A 9,068-nucleotide genomic window follows, 5' to 3' on the forward strand; every position below is an offset into this window, starting at 1 on the left:
TCCTCGTCTTCCTTTTCCACCTCTCCAAAGAGATGGGGCAAATGATCTAGTGCCAAATAGTGATTTATTTCCTCAATTTTTCCCTTCCCCCTCATTTTAAGGTAGAAGACAGGCTTTGTAATTTCTTGCCTCTGGGATATTTGTAGTGTATTCTGTAGAAAGCAGAAGCTGACATGCTCTTTCTGTTCTGTTAAACTTTATTTCTTGTGATCTTAAAGCCAGGAAGGATTGCTAGTGTCCTGAAAGGGGGAGAGGCAGGAGCAGGTGTCTGAGTGGGAAACAAGCTGAGTTACCGAGAAACTGGGAGGAGAGGAAAGTCCATGCCTCCCGAGGAGAGAGGGCACTGATGCTCGGGGACTAGGTTGCCTTTGGGATGACTGCAAGACCTCAGAGGGAAGCGGCTGCCATCTCCTGCGCCTCCCAGCCTTGCTTAAGCGTGACATGCCTGGAGCCTCGCAGGAAAGCAGCAGAGCGACCTCTCCTGAAGCGACCACGGGGACTGTGTCTGAGTAAGGACGGGTGACCGAAGACCACATGAGCCTCCCCAAAGTCTTGGTGCTGTTTTGATCCTGGTGTTTTGCAGAACGCTGGAGTGAAGGATGGGGAACGATCCAACAATAACAGATTAGATGACTCTTCAACCCAACTGGGGACCGGAGTCAACATCAGGTTGACTGAAAACAAATTTAAATGAGATATTTCTTGCAGGCCTGATGTGGGCTGAGAATCTGACAAATAGCTTGATATACATTGATTTTTCTCCCTCCCTCCCTTCCTCCCTTCCTCCGTCCTCCCATCGTGGTATCTCCCTGCACTCCATCTGAATTGTAATTATTGCTGACTTTCCGGACTGATTAGCTCAGTGGGTTGGAGCCAGCTGCTCACGGAGCCGTGGTCTCAGTTTTATTCACTCATTGTCCAGAAAGATTTGAACAGAAAAAAGATGACCCAATGACCACAGCCCCACCTTTTATTCTCCGTCAGTCACAAACTCCCCAAATAGGAGTTGATTGGTCAAAGGGAATTTTAGAAGATAATTTGATGCATAACCATAACCAAAAGAGGTGTGTCCCTGTGAGCATGAGCAACAAGTGTCCCAACAGAGAGAGCACCTGACATTGTTCTCAAGGCAGACCATGGGTCGTAAGTTTCAGAAACGACAACTTCTTAATGTCAGTGGAAGTAACGGTGCTTTCCCCCTTAATAGTCATGAAGTTAATTAAAATGGAATTAACTGCTGTGGATCGTGGTAGCTCACGTTCCTGTCTGCCCAAAAGGTGTGCGCTTTATCACCACTCCTTTCTCCTCTTTCTCATGGGGACTCCATTTCACATATTCCAGCCCAGACGGCCGGCCACAGAGCTGGTCACAAGACCCGAGCTACCAGCGCACTGTCTCTGCTCGCCACCGTGCCCGGTGTAAGGATGACCGTAAGACCCAGGACCCTGACTGGAAAGTTCAAGGAAGGACTTTTCAGTGGCATCTCTAGCTCTAGCTATGACGTAAACCCAGAATTGACAGTTGCCGTTTTTGCCCCCACGTGAGGAGGATTTACTGAAAAGGAAGACGTTGAGTCTCTGGATGCAGCCCAGCAGAGGCTGTATAATCTCCTGGACTTCTTAGTACATTAGCCAAATATGCATACTCTCCTGCACTTTTTCCCTTAAACTGTTTTGAGTTGGGCTTCTATCTTGTGTTTCAAAAGTGCCTGATTAATACAGAAATCACATCAAGTCAGAGAATAACTGTAATCCATAAGGGAAAACACAGGATTCCTTGAAAGCAATTCAAAATACTTGTGGCAAAAGGGTAGTCATGGTGACAGCCTACTTTTATTAATAGAAACGTTAACTCTGTCTCAGTTGCGTGTCTAACCTTGTTTGCTCATAAAGGCTTCCAGGAGGGAAGGACAGATTGGAGTTTGCTCTGCTCTTCTGCAAGTTTTATAATTTCTGAAACAGGAATTATTTCCATGAAGAATGCTGCTGTGAACCCATAATGGCTTTCAGAGAAGATAATAACTATGTATCAATTTACAGTTGTAACCAGAAGTTTTTGTCTGTCAAAGACACGATGCATTAGGTCACAGGCGTCATCTAACAGCACACTACGCCTAGGGAATGGGGAGCTGTATTGTCCGCCCAGAAATGCCGCCAGTGCTCTGCATCCCTTCACCTGAGAGAGACGGCGTTTGGTTCACTTACCGGTCTCGTAGGATGAGTGACTGCATCAAACATACCTATGCCGATTGATGCCCAACACCCATTTCTCCCTGCTGGGGAATAGAGTAGGTGACATTATTTTGGATTTGAAGGCGGAATCTTGACAGAGCTTTATTCTTGCAAGTGCTAGGAAGCTAATAAATTTCCTGTGTACTCCTTTTGGATTAAAGGAGGAAGATATTCTGCTTGCCTAAGAGAAAATCAAAATTGCTCTCTAAACGTAGTGCAATTAGTTCTTTTGGCTTTCGTCTTAGTTGGGCTATGGTATCAAGTGACAGGAGTTTGGTCATGCTCACATAAGCGAAAAGGAGGAACTCATTGGAAGGTTTAGAAATATAAGAATGGACAACCAAACTGCAAGAAACTCAGGGAATCCGTTGGACCTCAGCTGACAGCAAAGATGAAAATCTGAATTTTATCAAATGCTTTTCTTAGAATTTGTTAATAATAATTGTATCTTTTTTCTTGCTATCTATATGATTTATATTAATAGATCTATTATTAGCTAGAGTAGACTGACTTCTGCAAAAAACAGAACCAAAGAGGATAGCTGTTCAAAGAAAAGTTTATTTTTATGAGACAGAACTGGAGGGGTGCATAGTTAAGGCAACCCTCTTCCACATGACCATTCAGAGACCCAGATTGACAGATGCTCTACCATCTTCAAAATATGGCCTCCAAGGTCCTGGGATCATTTCTATTCCAACTATCCAACTGGGAACAAGAGCATGGAGTAGTACCTTGGAAGAGTAACTTGAAGGGGCATATGCCACTTTTGTTCACATCCCATTGGCTAAAATTCCATCACATAGCCACACCTAATTGCAAGGAGAGCTGGGAAATGTAGCTCCAGATTGGGCAGCCAATTTCTAGCAACAAATATACACCATGGGTGGGGGAACCAAGAGTTTTTAGTGGATAACTGGTCATGTCTATCATAATATCCTAATATAGGGTCATCTTTGACTTTCTGGAATGAACCATACCTGGTAACAATGAATTATTCTTTTAAGGTACTATATATGAAACTGGGCATTTCTGTTCATAAGTGAATAAAATTGTAGTTTTATTTTTCTATGCTAAATATTTTATTTTTCGTTATCAGTTTGTTTTTGGCTTTATATAAAAGATTTTGGTAAACACTGGAAAACTGTAAAAATCACCTATTTTAAGTTTTATAAAAGTCCACCTGTGAAATTTCTTGCCTAAGATCTTGAGTAATTTTTTTTCCAGTTTTATAGAGATATAATTGACAAAAAATATGGTATTAGTTTAAGATGTACAACATAATGATTTGATACATGTATATATTACAAAAAAATTACCATAATATGTTTAGTTAATATCTGTCACCTACATAGTTACAAATTTTTTTCCGTGTGATGAGAACTTTTAAGATATATTCTCTTAGCAACTTTCAAGTATACAATACAGTATTGTAAACTATAGTCACCATGTTGTACATTACATCTCCAGGACCTGTTTATCTTATAACTGGAGGTTTGTACCTTTTGCCCACCTTCACCCATTTTGCCCACCCCCATCCCCTGCTTCTGGCAACCACCAATCTGGTCTCTATTTTATGAGTTCAGTTTTTTAGATTCCACATGTAAGTGAGCTCATATGGTATTTGTCTTTCTCTGTCTGACTTATTTCACTTAGGATAATGCCCTCAAGGTCTGCAATTGTCACAAATGGCAAGATTTCATTCTTTATGGCCAAATAATATTCATATATATAACATATTTATTATATTATCTAATCTATCTATATATCTATATATAATCTAAATCTTTTATATAAAGCCAAAAGATATATAATACATTTATTATATATCATATATATAAAATATATGCGTATTGCATTTTCTTTATCCGTTCATCTGTCAATGGACACTTAGGTTATTTCCCTATCTTGACTATCGTAAATAATGCTGCAAATGAACATGAGGGTGCAGACATCTTTTTGAGTTAGTGTTTTCATTTTCTTGAGATAAATACCCAGAAGTGGGATACCTGGATCATATTCTATTTTTATTTTTGGAGGAACCTCCATACTGTTTTCCATAGTGGCTGTGCCCATTTACATTCCCACCAACAGTGCACAAGGGTTCCCTTTTCTCCACATCCTCATCAACACTTGTTATATCTGGTCTTTTTGATAATAGTCATTCTGACAGGCAGGAGATGATATCTTATTGTGGTTTTGAGTTGCATTTCCCTGATGATGAGTGATGTTGAGCATCTTTTCATGTGCCTGTTGGCCACCTGTATGTCTTCCCTGGAAAAATGTCTATTCAGATGTTCTGCCCTTTTTTTAACCAGATTTTTTCTTTTTTTTGCTGTTGAGTTGTGTGAGTTCTTCATATATTTTGGATCTTAGCCCCTTGTCAAATATATGATTTGCAAATATTATCTCCCATTCTGTAGGTTGCCTTTCATTTTGTTGATGGTTTCCTTTGCTGTGCAGAAGCTTTTTAGTTTGATTTAGTACCACTTGTTTATTTTTGCTTTTGTAGTCTTTGCTTTCGGAGTCAAACCCCAAACAGTTATTGTAAGACTCATGTCAAGAAGTTTACCCTCTATGCTTTCTTCCAGGAGTTTTATGGTTCCAAGTCTTTTGTTCAAGTCTTTAATCCATTTTAAGTTGACTTTTCTGTATGATGTAAGATTTGGATCCAGTGTCATTCTTTTGCATGTGGCTGTCCAGTTTTCCCAGGAGTAAGTTTTTTAAAGCAAAGTTCTTAATTTCTTCCCATTTGTCTTCCATTTAGGATATGTATCTAAGTTAATTCTTTTCCTTTTATTTTGATTAAAAAGCCTTTGTGTCATTCATAGAATTGTGCAAAATATTCTCTTTTACTATAATTATTTTATTTGGTATCTGTGTTCCTTTTGCCTGTATCATTCCTAATTCTGTGCATTATTTGTCTCCACATTTTTAAATTAGACTAATAGTTCTTATCAATTTCCTTGTGCCCCTACTCCCTTGACCCTCTCCACATCCTCACTGCTGCCCAAGAAGCTGTTCTTGGAGTTGTTTATAAACTAACAGTTTTCTTTTTTTTCTAATTTATCCTAAATTATTATTATTTCTGCTTTTATCTCCATTCCCTCCTTTTGATTTTATTTGAATTAATTTATTGTTTTTTTCTATATTCTAAAATGTAATTTTTAAATCAGTTTTTACTAAAGGGGTTAATAATAATTTTTTGTTGTTGTTCTGAAGTGTCCTCTGAGTACATTCTGCTATAGTTCACAACTCTGAAATGTACTGTTATATTTGTTGTATAAATGTACTGTTATATTTGCTGTATAAACGTATTATTTTCTAGTTATTCTGTTTTTACATCTAATTCATGTTTGACAGAATTTAGTTACTAGATACTTAAAATTTTCCACTTTCTTTCAAATCTTTTATTGCTTGTGGTCAGAGAATCTAATTTTTACTGTTAGTACTTTGAGGAAACACATCGTCATTTTCTTTATGGCATTTAGGAATAAGGTGGATATTTTTTTATGTATTGGCTTACTTTTTATCTGCTGTATTGTCTTCTAGATTGAGAGAATGTGATAAAAATAAAATACATTATTGATGTATTTTGTTAATTTAAAAAATTTTTTAATTTGCTGGTTGTCTACCACATAAATGAAGTCTATAGGTTGCTGGCAGCTCTCTCATGGATTAGATCCTTCATCATTATAAATTCTGTGTCTGATTTCAATTTGGTCCAAATTGTTCTGTAATAGACGATACTACTCAGTTTGTAGCGTGAGCTTTTGTTCCATTCACTATTTTAGTGTTATCATATCTGTGCCATTTTTACTTTTTTTTTGCTTGTTTCAGTTTAGTTTGGTAAAGGGAGTTTCTCTTAAATTTACACCTATAAGCCATCTTTCACAGAAGTTCCTATAATATAATTTTAAATGAGAAAAAGGAGAACATAAAAGTACAAGCTCACGATGATGCATGAGAAAATGTATAGAGACGGTCAAAACACGGGTGAGTGTGTGGAAAACTAACGTGGTCACATTAAGGCATAAAATGTGGAAAGGATTAGCATAGTGTCTTGGATGTGGTTAGAATGTTATCTTGATAATAATAAAAAGTAACCCCTGGAGCTGAGGAATTAAAGGTATCACATGACCTGTCGAGTTCGTTTGTGCCATATATGGGTGATATACATACTTAAATGAATCAATTAACTGACTGAGGCAATTTTCATTAATGGTAACGGAGCTACATTTGATGTCAATTCCCCTCTCGTCACTCTCCCAGTATACCTGACCCCAGAAGGGTTTGCGTTGGCTGAGCTACCTCCCGTTCCTCCAAGTCACCATTTCCTACTCCTCCACCACCTTCTCATTGGGGCACCTTGCAGGAGCCCAAGTGGGAGAACTGTGGTCTCGGATGTCCTAGTGAGGCTGACGGACAGATGGAGAAGAAGTGTGGTAGTCAGGCCCTTGTGTAATCTCCTTCCTTTGTGAGTGGACTGACACTAGTGACTATTTAATAAGGAACAGGGTATGGCAAAGTGATGGGGTGACCGCCCTGTGACTCCCTTCTCACCAGCACTCTCACTTGCCCTCTGTCTTGCCTGCTCTCCATGGTATGAGCTGCCTGTGGAGAGGCCCATGTGGCGAGCAGTACAGGAGGCCTGCAGCCAGTGCGCTCTGAGGAACCGAGGCCCTCGGAGAACCCGTGTGAGAATAGGAATCCTGCCAGCATGGACTGGGGTGAACTTGGAAGCAGACCCCCCAGCTGAACTTTAAGTTGACTGCAGCCTCCTGCGAGACCAGAGCCAAAGCATCCAACCAGGCTGCGCTGGCTTCCAGGCCCACAGAGGCTGTGGGAGAACAAATGTATGTTATTATAGGCTGCTAAAGAAAATGCTTAAGATGTTCCCCTGTAGAAGGGCACCACTGCTAGTGCATTTCACAATTAAGGGATTTGAGGGAAGTTTCATCTTTGGATTTCAGGCTTCAGACTGTGGTCTGGCCCTGTTATTTCTTTTATATTCATATGCACTTTTGTTTAACTCATCCCACTTTTGGAGCAGGAAAAGTTTCTCTTGCACAATTTGTACACAGAAAAGAAGTCCTGTATAGGCTGAAGGGATTCAGCTGTAATCACGTGAAAATTGCCGAGTCACTTGCTCCATGAATTCTGAGCCTGAAATCCCTTCAACAAACCTCTGACCTTTTCTCAGCCAAGTTTCAATAATTTATTCATTTATAGATTGTATATCACTTGGAAGAACTTGGGCCAGGGACTATAGAGATCAAGAGAAAGTTTAAGATCTGAACCTGACTCTAGGCTCTAACAGTTTTGCTGGGAGGAACAGACACAGTTTGGTCCAATCATATTCAAGCACTGTACTGTAGGGATCTAGGCGTATGGAACATGGGGCAGGTGTAGGGATAAATGACAGCCCTGTTCTCGAGGGGTTAATAAATGCTGATGGGAGCTGTACAGACAATAATTAGTACTCAATAGGAATGTAGCTCTGGCTGGGGATCTAGTTAGGGAAGACTTGCTGAAGGAGGCAGCACACGAGCTGGATCCTGAGTCTCAGGTAGGAGTGAATGGCTGGTGATAAGTGTGGGAAGACAAGTGCATTCTGGACAGAGAGAAGAGCATGAGCCAGTAAGAATCTATTCCAGGGGGTATGGAAGAGTCTAAATTAGCAAAGCAGAGTAAGAGGCAGAGCTATAAATGTAAGAAATGATAACTTTGTGGGGGAACCTAAAGAGTTTGGATTTTATCTCATTCGCCAAGGTTCAAAACCAGAAATGCTTGCTGTAGGGGAGTAAGACAATTCCTCTACCCTCTAGGTCTCTCCGGCTGGCCTACGAAGTAAGTTGACGTAAGACAGAATAAGAGGAGAAAATCAGGGCCGGCCCTGTGGCTTGGTGGTTAAGTGCGCGCGCTGCGATGCTGGCGGCCCGGGTTCGGATCCCGGGTGCGCATCGAGGCACCACTTCTCCGTTCATCCTGAGGCCGAGTCCCACATACAGCAACTAGAAGGATGTGCAGCTACGACACACAACTATCCACTGGGGCTTTGGGGGGAAAAAATAAAATAAATAAAATCTTTAAAAAAAAAAAAAAAAAAAAAAGAGGAGAAAATCAAACAAAGCTTTATGACGTGTATACATGGGAGAAACCCAGGAAAACTGAGCAACTTGCCAGAATGGCTGAGGTTGCCATCTTAAATATCACCTTCAGCTAAAAACAAAGGAGGATATTGGGGGTGGGGGGAGTCAGCTATGGGAGATTACCAGAAAAGCACAGTAAACAAGAGTAAGGTTATTATGCAGATTTAAGTCCTTGCCTTCTGCACTGATAAGAGTTTCTAGAGATAAGGTGTACCAGCTCTTCCTTGTACAGAGAGGGAGACACCTTTACAAGTGGAGATTCCCCTCACAAACGTAAATGTCTCCTACAGAGGGTAACTTGTGCTTGGTTTTCAGAGCTTCTCCCCTGCCTGCAGTTTCTTAAAAGAAACCAGCCCAAAATAATCCTCATGCCAAACAAACACATCTTGAGGTGGCAAATTCTGCTCCCCTACGAGGCCAAGCAAGTTATGAGAGTAAGTAAGGCAGACAAGTGTAAGCACACAGGCCCCTCTGGGAGGAGGGCTGTGCAAAACCAGGCTGTGTTAATGGTGAGTCCTACCATCCAGCTCCAGCCGATTACGGCCATGCTCAAAAGCGAGCCCAGAAGGAGATGCCAGTTCTTGTGACTGTTCAAGAAAAAAATAATCTGGATTTATGTAAAACCTACTGATCTTTAAATATTGGCTTACATTTTTAAAAATGTTCTATGGGTCAAATGGATCACATG

Source organism: Ceratotherium simum, chromosome 7, assembly GCF_057802395.1.
Source record: "Ceratotherium simum simum isolate JZ-2026a chromosome 7, ASM5780239v1, whole genome shotgun sequence".
Taxonomy (NCBI): Eukaryota; Metazoa; Chordata; class Mammalia; order Perissodactyla; family Rhinocerotidae; genus Ceratotherium; species Ceratotherium simum.